This window comes from Penaeus chinensis, chromosome 41 (genome assembly GCF_019202785.1).
Source record: "Penaeus chinensis breed Huanghai No. 1 chromosome 41, ASM1920278v2, whole genome shotgun sequence".
In the NCBI taxonomy this organism is placed as follows: domain Eukaryota; kingdom Metazoa; phylum Arthropoda; class Malacostraca; order Decapoda; family Penaeidae; genus Penaeus; species Penaeus chinensis.
Genome location: NC_061859.1, coordinates 14,564,977 through 14,574,888, shown reverse-complemented (window position 1 = coordinate 14,574,888; position 9,912 = coordinate 14,564,977). Strand labels below are relative to the sequence as shown.

At 45.0% G+C, this 9,912-nt stretch overlaps 1 protein-coding gene across 1 annotated transcript in view; it reads left to right on the top strand.

Moving 5' to 3' along the window:
- Positions 1 to 9,912, top strand: part of LOC125047726 (homeotic protein ultrabithorax-like) — a 1,130,701-nt gene that overhangs the window by 229,983 nt on the left and 890,806 nt on the right. The gene's annotated exons all lie outside the window — the stretch shown is intronic.

Sequence of the window (9,912 nt, the reverse complement as noted above, 5' to 3'; positions counted from 1 at the left end):
TCAGAGCATTGTGTCCTTCCCTCCCCTCCTCCCTCCCTTACTCCCTCTCCCTCTTCCTCTCTCGCTCTCCCTTCCAGTTTCTTTCTTTCCATATCTCTCTTAATTCCCTCCTTCCCGTTCTTCTCTCCCTCCCTCTTTTACTTTCTCTCCGCTTTCCCATTCCTCCCTCCTTTCTCTCCCCTCCCATCTATCCCTTCCATTCCTCCATCCCTTCCTCCTCCCTTCCCTCCCTCCCTCCTTCCCTCCCCTCCCATCTATCCCTTCCATTCCTCCCTCCCTTCCTCCTCCCTTCCCTCCCTCCCTCCCTCCCTTCCCTCCCTCCCTCCCTCCCTCCCTCCCTCCCTCCCTTCCCTCCAACCCTTCCTCTTCCCCTCTATACCCTTAGCCCCTTGCCTTAGCCCTTGCCTTAGCGTTCAAGTAGGTATAATCCATAGCGAGTGGCGAGAAATGGCCCCAAAAACTGCCTATGTAAGTGAGATGGTAAGCTCTTTCTTGGGGCGTGGAGCTGGCGAGGGAGAGAATTTTATTGTTATTTTCTTTTTTTGTCTGTTTTCTCTTGATTTTTCTTTCGTTTTTTTCTGGATTTTCTTTGTTTGTTTGTTTTAGGGTCCTTTGTTTTTTATGTTTTTGTTGTTTGTTGGTTTGTTTTTCTTTTTTCTTTCTTTTTTTGTCTTCTCTTCTTCGTCTTTCTCTTTCTATTTCTTCATCTGTCTACTGTCCACTTCTCTGTCTATCTCTGTCTTCCTTTTTCTTATATCGCCTGTCTTTCACCCTCTGATTTTCTCTTTCTCTTTCTCGTTTTCCTCTCTTTTTCTCTTTACGTAAAGGGAAGTCGAGGATTATTTACGGTTTTTATTTTCCCTGTCGTCTCCCCCCCCCCTCCCCCCGCCCTCCATATCTTTTCTCGTACCCCCCCACCCCCTGTCTCATCCCTTTTCTATTTTCCTTTTCCCTCTTGCTCCCCCATCCCAAATCACTTATTCCTCTTCCTTACCCCTCTCCCTCCCCCTTTCCCCCCTTTTCCCTATCTCCCATCCCCCTTCCTTATCTCTCTCCCTCTCTCTCTCTCATTCTCCGTCCCTATACCTTACCCCTCTCCCTCCCCCTATTTCTTATCCCTTTTCCTTGACCCTCTCCCTCCTCCTTTCCTTCCCCTTCCCTTCTCTCTTATATCCTCTTCCCCTTCTCTCACCCCTCTTCCTTAACCTTCTCCTTTCCCTTCCCTCACATCTTTCTTTCTTCCTCTCCCCCTCACTCCTTCTTCCCCGGTCTATCCGAGCCAAACACTGATGCTAAGTTCAAAACAGAACCTTTATTTTTCAATCTCTCTCTCTCTCTCTCTCTCTCTCTCTCTCTCTCTCTCTCTCTCTCTCTCTCTCTCTCTCTCTCTCTCTCTCTCTCTCTCTCTCTCTCTCTCTCGTTCTATCTTTCTCTCTCTCTCTTGGTAGCTTTTAATATCGTTTGTGTTTATTTTGATTTGCAAAAGACATTATCGAGTTACACATTATAAACTTGAGAGACAGTTTGTAGATTCTCGTGTCGTAATTCACCTATTTGCTTGTTTTTGGTGTGGCTTCTTCATTAGAGGAGGAAGATTGATAACATGAATGTATAAGCCAGTAGCTATTTTTTTTATTTATTTTGTGTTTGTTTTCATATTACATTTCTTCATTTTCTCCTCTCTCTCTCTCTCTCTCTCTCTCTCTCTCTCTCTCTCTCTCTCTCTCTCTCTCTCTCTCTCTCTCTCTCTCTCTCTCTCTCTCTCTCTCTCTCTCTCTTTCTCTCTCTCTCTTTCTCTCTCTCTCTCTCTCTCTCTCTCTCTCTCTCTCTCTTTCTCTCTCTCTCTCTCTCTCTCTCTCTTTCTCCTCCCTCTTTTCTCTCCTTTTCCCTCTGTTTTTTTCTCTCTCTCGTCCCTATATCCATTACATCCTCTCAGTCTCTTCTCGTCCGTGCGTCATCGATCGTTCATTAAATTTCCTTTCTTCTCTAATCATGTAAAGTCATCTTTCAAATCCAGTTGCACGCGTCTCCAAGACTTTCTCTTCTTTCTCTACTTTCTCTCCCTCTTCCATATAATTCTTTGTTCGCTTGGCTCTGCTGTGAAATTCTATCACGAGTTTTTTTTCAATCTGCTTTAAAACACTTCTCCTGGTCCTTCACCTATTTGCTTGTTTTTGGTGTGGCTTCTTCATTAGAGGAGGAAGATTGATAACATGAATGTATAAGCCAGTAGCTTCTATCACGAGTTTTTTTTCAATCTGCTTTAAAACACTTCTCCTGGTCCTTCACCTATTTGCTTGTTTTTGGTGTGGCTTCTTCATTAGAGGAGGAAGATTGATAACATGAATGTATAAGCCAGTAGCTATTTTTTTTATTTATTTTGTGTTTGTTTTCATATTACATTTCTTCATTTTCTCCTCTCTCTCTCTCTCTCTCTCTCTCTCTCTCTCTCTCTCTCTCTCTCTCTCTCTCTCTCTCTCTCTCTCTCTCTCTCTCTCTCTCTTTCTCTCTGTTGGGGTTCTTTTCTTTGTTTCTTGTTTCTTGTTTTAATTGTATTATCTGTTATTTCGTCTTTTAATCATTCTATTTATTTATTTAGCTATTTCTTACTAGTTTCATCCATCTCACTCTCTCTCTCTCTCTCTCTCTCTCTCTCTCTCTCTCTCTCTCTCTCTCTCTCTCTCTCTCTCTCTCTTTCTCTCTCTCTCTCTCTCTCTCTCTCTCTCTCTCTCTCTCTCTCTCTATCTATCTATCTATCTTTCTATCTATCTATCTATTTCTCCCTTTCTCTCTCTCTCTCTCTCTCTCTCTCTCTCTCTCTCTCTCTCTCTCTCTCTCTCTCTCTCTCTCTCTCTCTCTCTCTCTCTCTCTCTCTTTCTCTCTCTCTTTCTCTTTACACCCATATATCATATTAGCTATCTCTAAACCCATTTTTCTGTCTACTTATCTATCGCATTCTGTCTGTCTACCCATTTAGATTTTCATCCCTATTCACTCCCTCCCTTAGCCATTTACACTCTCCCTCAGAAAGTTGGCTTCCTCTACACTCGTCCCCCTCCCCCCCCTTTCCGGTAATTATTTAGGCCTATCTCTCAGCCTGGCTTATCTACTGGTTCTTCCTTCCTCCCTTCCTCTCTGTCTATGTGTAGGTCTTTCTCTGTCTCTCTCTGTCCCTGGATGTCTATCTGTCTCTCTCTCTCTCTCTCTCTCTCTCTCTCTCTCTCTCTCTCACTCTCTCTCTCTGTCTCTCTCTGTCCCTGGATGTCTCTCTCTCTCTCTCTCTCTCTCTCTCTCTCTCTCTCTCTCTCTCTCTTTCTTGCACACGCCGTGAGAAGAGGAGCCAGCGGTCTCTGTGTTTGTTTGGTTTGCGCCGGCTGCTGCCAGGGATGTTATTGTTGTTGTCTTTGTTTTTCTTTGTTGCAGTGTTTGTTGTTGGTTGTGTTTATGCCAATGTGTCTGGCGGTGGTTGTGTGGTTCTGTATTTGTTAGTTATGCTGATCAACATCTCCAGATTCTCTCTCACTTTCTCTCTCTCTCTCTCTCTCTCTCTCTCTCTCTCTCTCTCTCTCTCTCTCTCTCTCTCTCTCTCAAGTGGGACAGACGTTTTTCTGTCCGTTTTTTGTTTTCTTTTGTTTTTGCTGTTTTGTCGCTATTCTTGTATTGGCTTCTCTGACTGACGTAATAACAGCCCGGAGTGGGTGTCTGGCCAGCATTTTTGCCTCTGTTCAATATGCGTATGTCAGCTGATACTTTAATAATAAAATATCAGACTTTCTTGCGACTTCTGTTGTTGACTTTCATCCTTACTTTCTTTGTTTTTTGTTTATTATAACCCGTTCACTTGATTTGTTGTTGTTGTTATGTTTCATTTTCACTTTCCTTTTCTTTCTCTCTTTATCTTTTGTGATAAAACGTTTGCCTGAGATTGTTTTCCTTTTTTTATTTTTTTTATTTTATGAGAATTTTAAGCATCGTGAAAAACCAACCACACGCAATGATGCAAGCCCCCGAGCAGTAATAGTGACGAATTTACAGTGCGGTTAGTTTGATTATGGTGCTTTCGACAGAAGTTCAATTTATGGTGACGCCCGTGATATAGAAGCTGGTAATTGTAGCAGAAGGTACGCACTTGGGTGATTGTTAATAACCTTGCAGTTTCCTTTTTGCAATGTTTATGTGTCCACAGTTTTAAAGAGCTGTTTTTTTCGTGTCGGGGACCATGTTACGTCACGAAATCCGATGTCTGAAAGACCGATATCACAAATGTTGGTTGTTGTAGTAAGGGAAAACCTTTCGCCTTGTTTGTTATTTCAACGGTGTATGTTGGTGTGTTGTTCTTGTTGGCTGTTTATTTAGTTAATCGACACTCCGTTGGCCGCGAGGGAACTGGCCTGCTGCCGCGTCGCTGCGCCTCTTCGTGATGGTTCAGTGCTGGCGATTCCGGACGAGGCGGTTGTGACGAAGTTGTGACGATGTTGTGGGCGATGTTGTGGGCGATGTTGTGGGCGATGTTGTGGGCGATGTTGTGGGCGATGTTGTGACGATGTTGTGACGAAGTTGTGACGAAGTTGTGACGAAGTTGTGACGATGTTGTGACGAAGTTGTGGGCGATGTTGTGACGAAGTTGTGACGAAGTTGTGACGAAGTTGTGACGATGTTGTGACGAAGTTGTGGGCGATGTTTTGGGCGATGTTGTGGGCGATGTTGTGGGCCATGTTGTGGGCGCGGGTTATGGTGGACGCGTTGGGGCAGATGGGGGATTTCTTATAGCTTTTTTGGTATGTTTATATAAAATTTAAACATATAAACATGGTAGCGGTACCTGATGAAGATGTGTCTAAAAACTCATCTAAAAAGGATATATTTTATGAATTTAACCATTAGAAAAAACAAAAAAGAAACAACGTATCATATTTTCCCCCTCAATAGAATCTCATCCTCGGACATATCTTAACAGTTAATCTATGATGTCAATGTTTGCTGATCCCCCCCCCCCCCCGATTGCAGGATCTTGCAATCATGGATCCTGCAATCAGGAATCGGCCAACATGTCTTGAACGAAGCTTGTTATCGCGGAGTATAATTTGGCGTGATGTCCGGCCTGCCCTTATGGAGGTCGTGGTCGAGGAGGTTGAGGGCGGCAATGGAGGTGGGCGGAGGTGACGATGAGTGAGTCGACTGTGGTGGCAGAGGACCAGGTGGTGTTTGGTGGTGGCGGTGGTGGTTGCGGTGGTGGTGGCTGTGGGGGTCGGTGATAATGTGTATGATGGTGAGGGTGAGAGGGTGAGGTTTTGCTTGGTTGTGGTGGTGGTGGCTGTGGTGGTCGGTGATGATGCGTATGATGGTGAGGGTGAGAGGATGAGGTTTTGCTTGGTTGTGGTGGTGGCTGTGGTGGTCGGTGATGGTGTGTATGATGGTGAGAGCATGAGGTTTTGCTTGGTTGTGGTGGTGGCTGTGGTGGTCGGTGATGATGTGTATGATGGTGAGGGTGAGAGGAGGAGGTTTTGCTTGGTTGTGGTGGTGGCTGTGGTGGTTGAGTGGTAGGTGATGCATTGTGTCTGGTAGTGAGAGTGTTTGTGCTGGTTAGCGGAGGTGAGGATGAAGTTTTGACTGGTATTGGTGTGACTGTGGTAGTAAGGGATGAGGAAGTTGCCTCTCGGTAGTGGTTGTAATGGTAAGTGGAGTGGGTGATGAAGTTCTGACTGCTAGTGGTGGTGCTTGTGGTGATGAAGCTGTATATCGTAGTTGTAGTGGTGATTTTGGTTAACAGTGATTATGAGGAAGTTGCCTGTGGTAGTGGTAGAGGTTGTGATGTAGTTGATGTTGGAGCTGATGAAGGTGATGATAAAGTTGTATCTGGTAGTGGTGGTGATTGTGGTGAAGATGAAATATCTACAATAGGGATAGTGACGATAGTAATTAACGGAAATTATATAGAATCTGTGCCTAGTTGCTCCAGTGGTAGTGTGTTTGTGGTGATTCACGGAGGCGATGATGGAGTTGAAGCTGATAGCGGTAATGGGGGCTGCGATGGTCCTGCACCGATCAGCCGCGGCCGTCGCTGCCTCAGTCGACACCCTCGCCCTGCCTCTGGTTTCGACCCCGGCAGCAGCCTGCGTCTCTCATACGGATGATTGGCCAGTGGTCCGTGGTCGTTCTTCACCCATCCAGCCGCGACCATCCACCTGGTCGTCTTTACGTGAAGGTCCTTCTAATTGACGCGGTTCAAGTAGACGAGACAGGGACGCCAAGGACGACGCTCTCGTTCCGTGGCGTCCTTTGGGCTGTGTAGAAGGGCCTATGCCGCGTCCCTTTCCTGCTCCGGACGGCGGCGCTGCTCAAGGTCGGTGGGAGGGAGAGAGGTACGGAAGAAGAGGAGAGAAGGGAGAGAAGCATAGAAGGAGAGGGGGAGAGGGAGAGAAGGATGGAAGGGAAGGAGCGAGGCAATAAAGGATTGAAGAAAGGGGGGAAGGAAAGGAGGGAGGGATGGAAGAAGAGGGAGAGAGGGAGAAAAGGATGAAAGGAGGGAGGCTGAAGATGAGGGAGGGAAGGGAGAGGGAGGAAGAGAAATATGCAAATAAAAAGGTAGAGACAGCGAAGCAGACATAGAGATAAAGAAAAGATAAAGACAATCATAGCATAAAGAAAATCATAGCAACAGACAGACATATAGTAACAACCAAGAAAACAGACACATATACATAACAAGAAACAGAGGAAGCGCCAGCCATAAAGACAGACAGAATGACAGACACACAAACATATATAATAAGAATCATAAAGACAGGCAGCCGGACGGAGCGAATGAGCCAGAAATCACCGAGGTCTTGCGAGCGATGTGGAGGAAAAGACATGTACACTCCCACAGGGTCGCGGTCTGTGGTTTTATCAATAACAATAATATTAGAGATAATTATGGTGCCGGTGATTGTCTCACTGTAAATGCCGGCGATGGTTTGATTGAGCAAGTGAATATAATGACTGCAATCGCGTCGGCCGTTAGAGTGGTATGGGAATGTCACCGGCGCCTGAGGAACACTCGGGCTGATGACGCGCCATTGCCGTGATATTAACATTATACCAATTGTTCAGACGTGGTATTAGCGGTCGGGCGGGTGGGCTGTCCGGGGTCCCAGGAATAGCACGGTCGGAGGAGCCAGGTCTGAAAATATTCGACGACCGAAGAAAGAAAGAAAGAAGGAAAAGGATGAAAATGAAAGTGAGAAAAAAAAAATGGTTGAGGACAGATAATAATAATTGTTAGAAAAAAAGTTAATGAAGAAAGAGTTAAAAAAAAAAAAAAAAAAGGAGAAGGAAAAGATGAAGAAAAAACGTTTAACAAAAAAAAAAGAAAAAAAAGGGAGAAAAAAATCGACAGGAAATTGACATTCACCGACTCCCAAGTATTACGAAAGAATGATTTCCGAAGCTACACATCAAACCGCCTCTCCCCTTCCGACTACCTTACACCGCCGACGACGTATTCACAACCCGAAAAATTACAACCCTTAGTATATTCCGCGTCACGTCTTTGAGGTGTGACTGGCAGTAGGCCGTTCCGCACGGGGTTACGAGGCACTAATGACGCGGGGTAGTTGTTACGGACACAATAGTAGCGCTGGTGATGGGACCTAAACTTGAATTTGTTATGGCTCTTATGGAGTGCTATCGCTGGCGGCGGCGCGGGAGGGATGGGGGGGATGGGTGGGATGAGGGGGGCGTGAGGGGGCTTTTGGTGTTGGTGGCGGTGGGGGGGGGGGGCTAGTTAGGGGGGACTTCTTTTGGCGGTGTGAGGGAGGGTGGGGGTGGGTAATGAAGATGGGGGGAAGGGGGTGATTGGAGGTGGAATGTTGATAAGGGAATGATTGGGAAGGAGGTAAGAGATAGAGAAAAATGGAAGAGGAAGAAGATAAAGAAGAAAACGAAAAAAAAAAAAATCTAAAGCCCCCAAAAAATCCTTATAAAACGACAGACCAGAACAGAAAAATGAACAAATTAAACCTTCCCAAAATTCTATTTAATTTTTCGTTCTTTCGTAAATAGAAAAAAAAAAGTACCTACGAGTTAACTGATGTTTTTGCAATGAACTTAGATTGTCCGGGATGGTCCTTTTACCCTCTCCCGCGCCGAGAAAAGGATTTGCCGACGCCCCCACGCCCGCAGAGATACACTTCACATCTTATGACTAAGAGCACGTGGGTGTCTGGGGTGAAAGAAGTGTTGGGGGGGGTAGGGGGTCAAGGGAGGGGATTGAAGAGGGGTGGGGAGAGGGGAGAGGGACTTAGGGTATGAAGGAAAGGAGGGGGTATGTTAAGAAGGAGAGGGGGAAGGGAGGGAGGGGGCGGTTTAAGAACGGGAGGAGGATAGAGAAGGAGGAGGTTTAAAAAGGGAGGGGGTACGAAGGGAGGGGATAGCTTAATATAGGGGAGGGGGAAGGGAGGGGGTTAAAAAGGGGAAGAGAAACAGAGAAAGGGGAAGACTTAAATAGGGAGGGGGAGAGGGGAGGGGGTTGCTTCAGTGGGATGGGTGGGAGGGAGGCTTTCTGAGGGGAAGGGAGAAGATAGGACCTAATATGGGGGAAGGAAGGGAGGGGTAGTTTAAAAAGAGAGGGAGGGGGAAGGAAAGGGGGATGACTTGACTTAGATTGGGGTGTGGGGGAGGGAGGTCGAAGAGAGTGGCTTAAGAGAGAAGGGAATAAAAAGGAGGAAGGGATGGCTTACGGCTTAAGAAGGGAGGAGTAGGAGGGGGGGCAATGGACTGCTTACAGATTAACACAGTAGATTCCGCAAGGTGCGTTTTGTAAATGTTCTTGTTAGTTGATCCTGTCCGTAACCCAAATGGTATTTCTGATATAACTGAGGAAAAATGTATGAAAGAAAAAGGGAAAAATACAAAGAGCTAAAGAAAGAAATAATTAAAGAAGAGAAAGAAAAAAAAAAATAATAGAAAATAAGAAAAAAAACAAAAAGAAAACAGAATGTAATTGAAATCCAACAGACCTCATGAAAATCGACATATCCCACCCAAACAAACAAAAAAAAAAAAACAAAAAAAATCACCCCCCATTCCTTACACCCCCCCCAAAAAAGAAAAAAAAAAAAAAAAAAGACAAAGAACCATCGGCCCGTAAGTCAAGAGAGACTGAATTCTTTACGCTGGCGAGGCCGTGGATTTTCAGCAGGTGATTCCAGGAGCTTAAAGTCAAGGCTCTGTAGGTGCTCCAACTTAGGTTAAGTGGCCCGTCCGTCTGTCCTTTTTTGAGCCGCTCTCATCCACTCTCGGTCTCTCGGAATATCGCTAAAGGTGAAATATGAAGAAACAGCCAATGGAGAACATCGAAAACCGTTATAGTGCATATGTCTTCGAAGTCATGAAGATTTTTTTTCTCGAGTGTGTATTTCTTCCATTTTCTTTTCTTTTTTTTTTCTTTTTTTTTATTCTTCTTCCGAGTTGAAAAAAAAAAAAATAGTAAATTGGTGTAAATCTATGAATAAGAAGGGATGAAGCGATAAAGCTGTGAATAGAAATTGATGAATAAAAGGTCGTTTAGGATAAAGAAGATGGCGATGATGATGATGATGAAGAGGAGGAAGAGGAGGAGAAGGGGGAAGAGATAGAAAGGGGAATAAAGATGGAGAGTTATCAATATAGTCAACAACATGACGATGACGATACTTAGGCAGTGGTAGTAACGTATAATAGAAAAACAATGACGATTAATACCAACAAACAAACAAACATTAGTAACAACACCGATAATGATTTAAAAAATAAATAAAAATTAACAATAATAACACCGATACACAACCTTACCCATCACCCTACAAACCCACTTAACAAACCACACAGTACATCACAGTCCCAACGAGCCGGCAATCCCTTCCCCAATCTCACCGTCCATCTCGTCGAGAG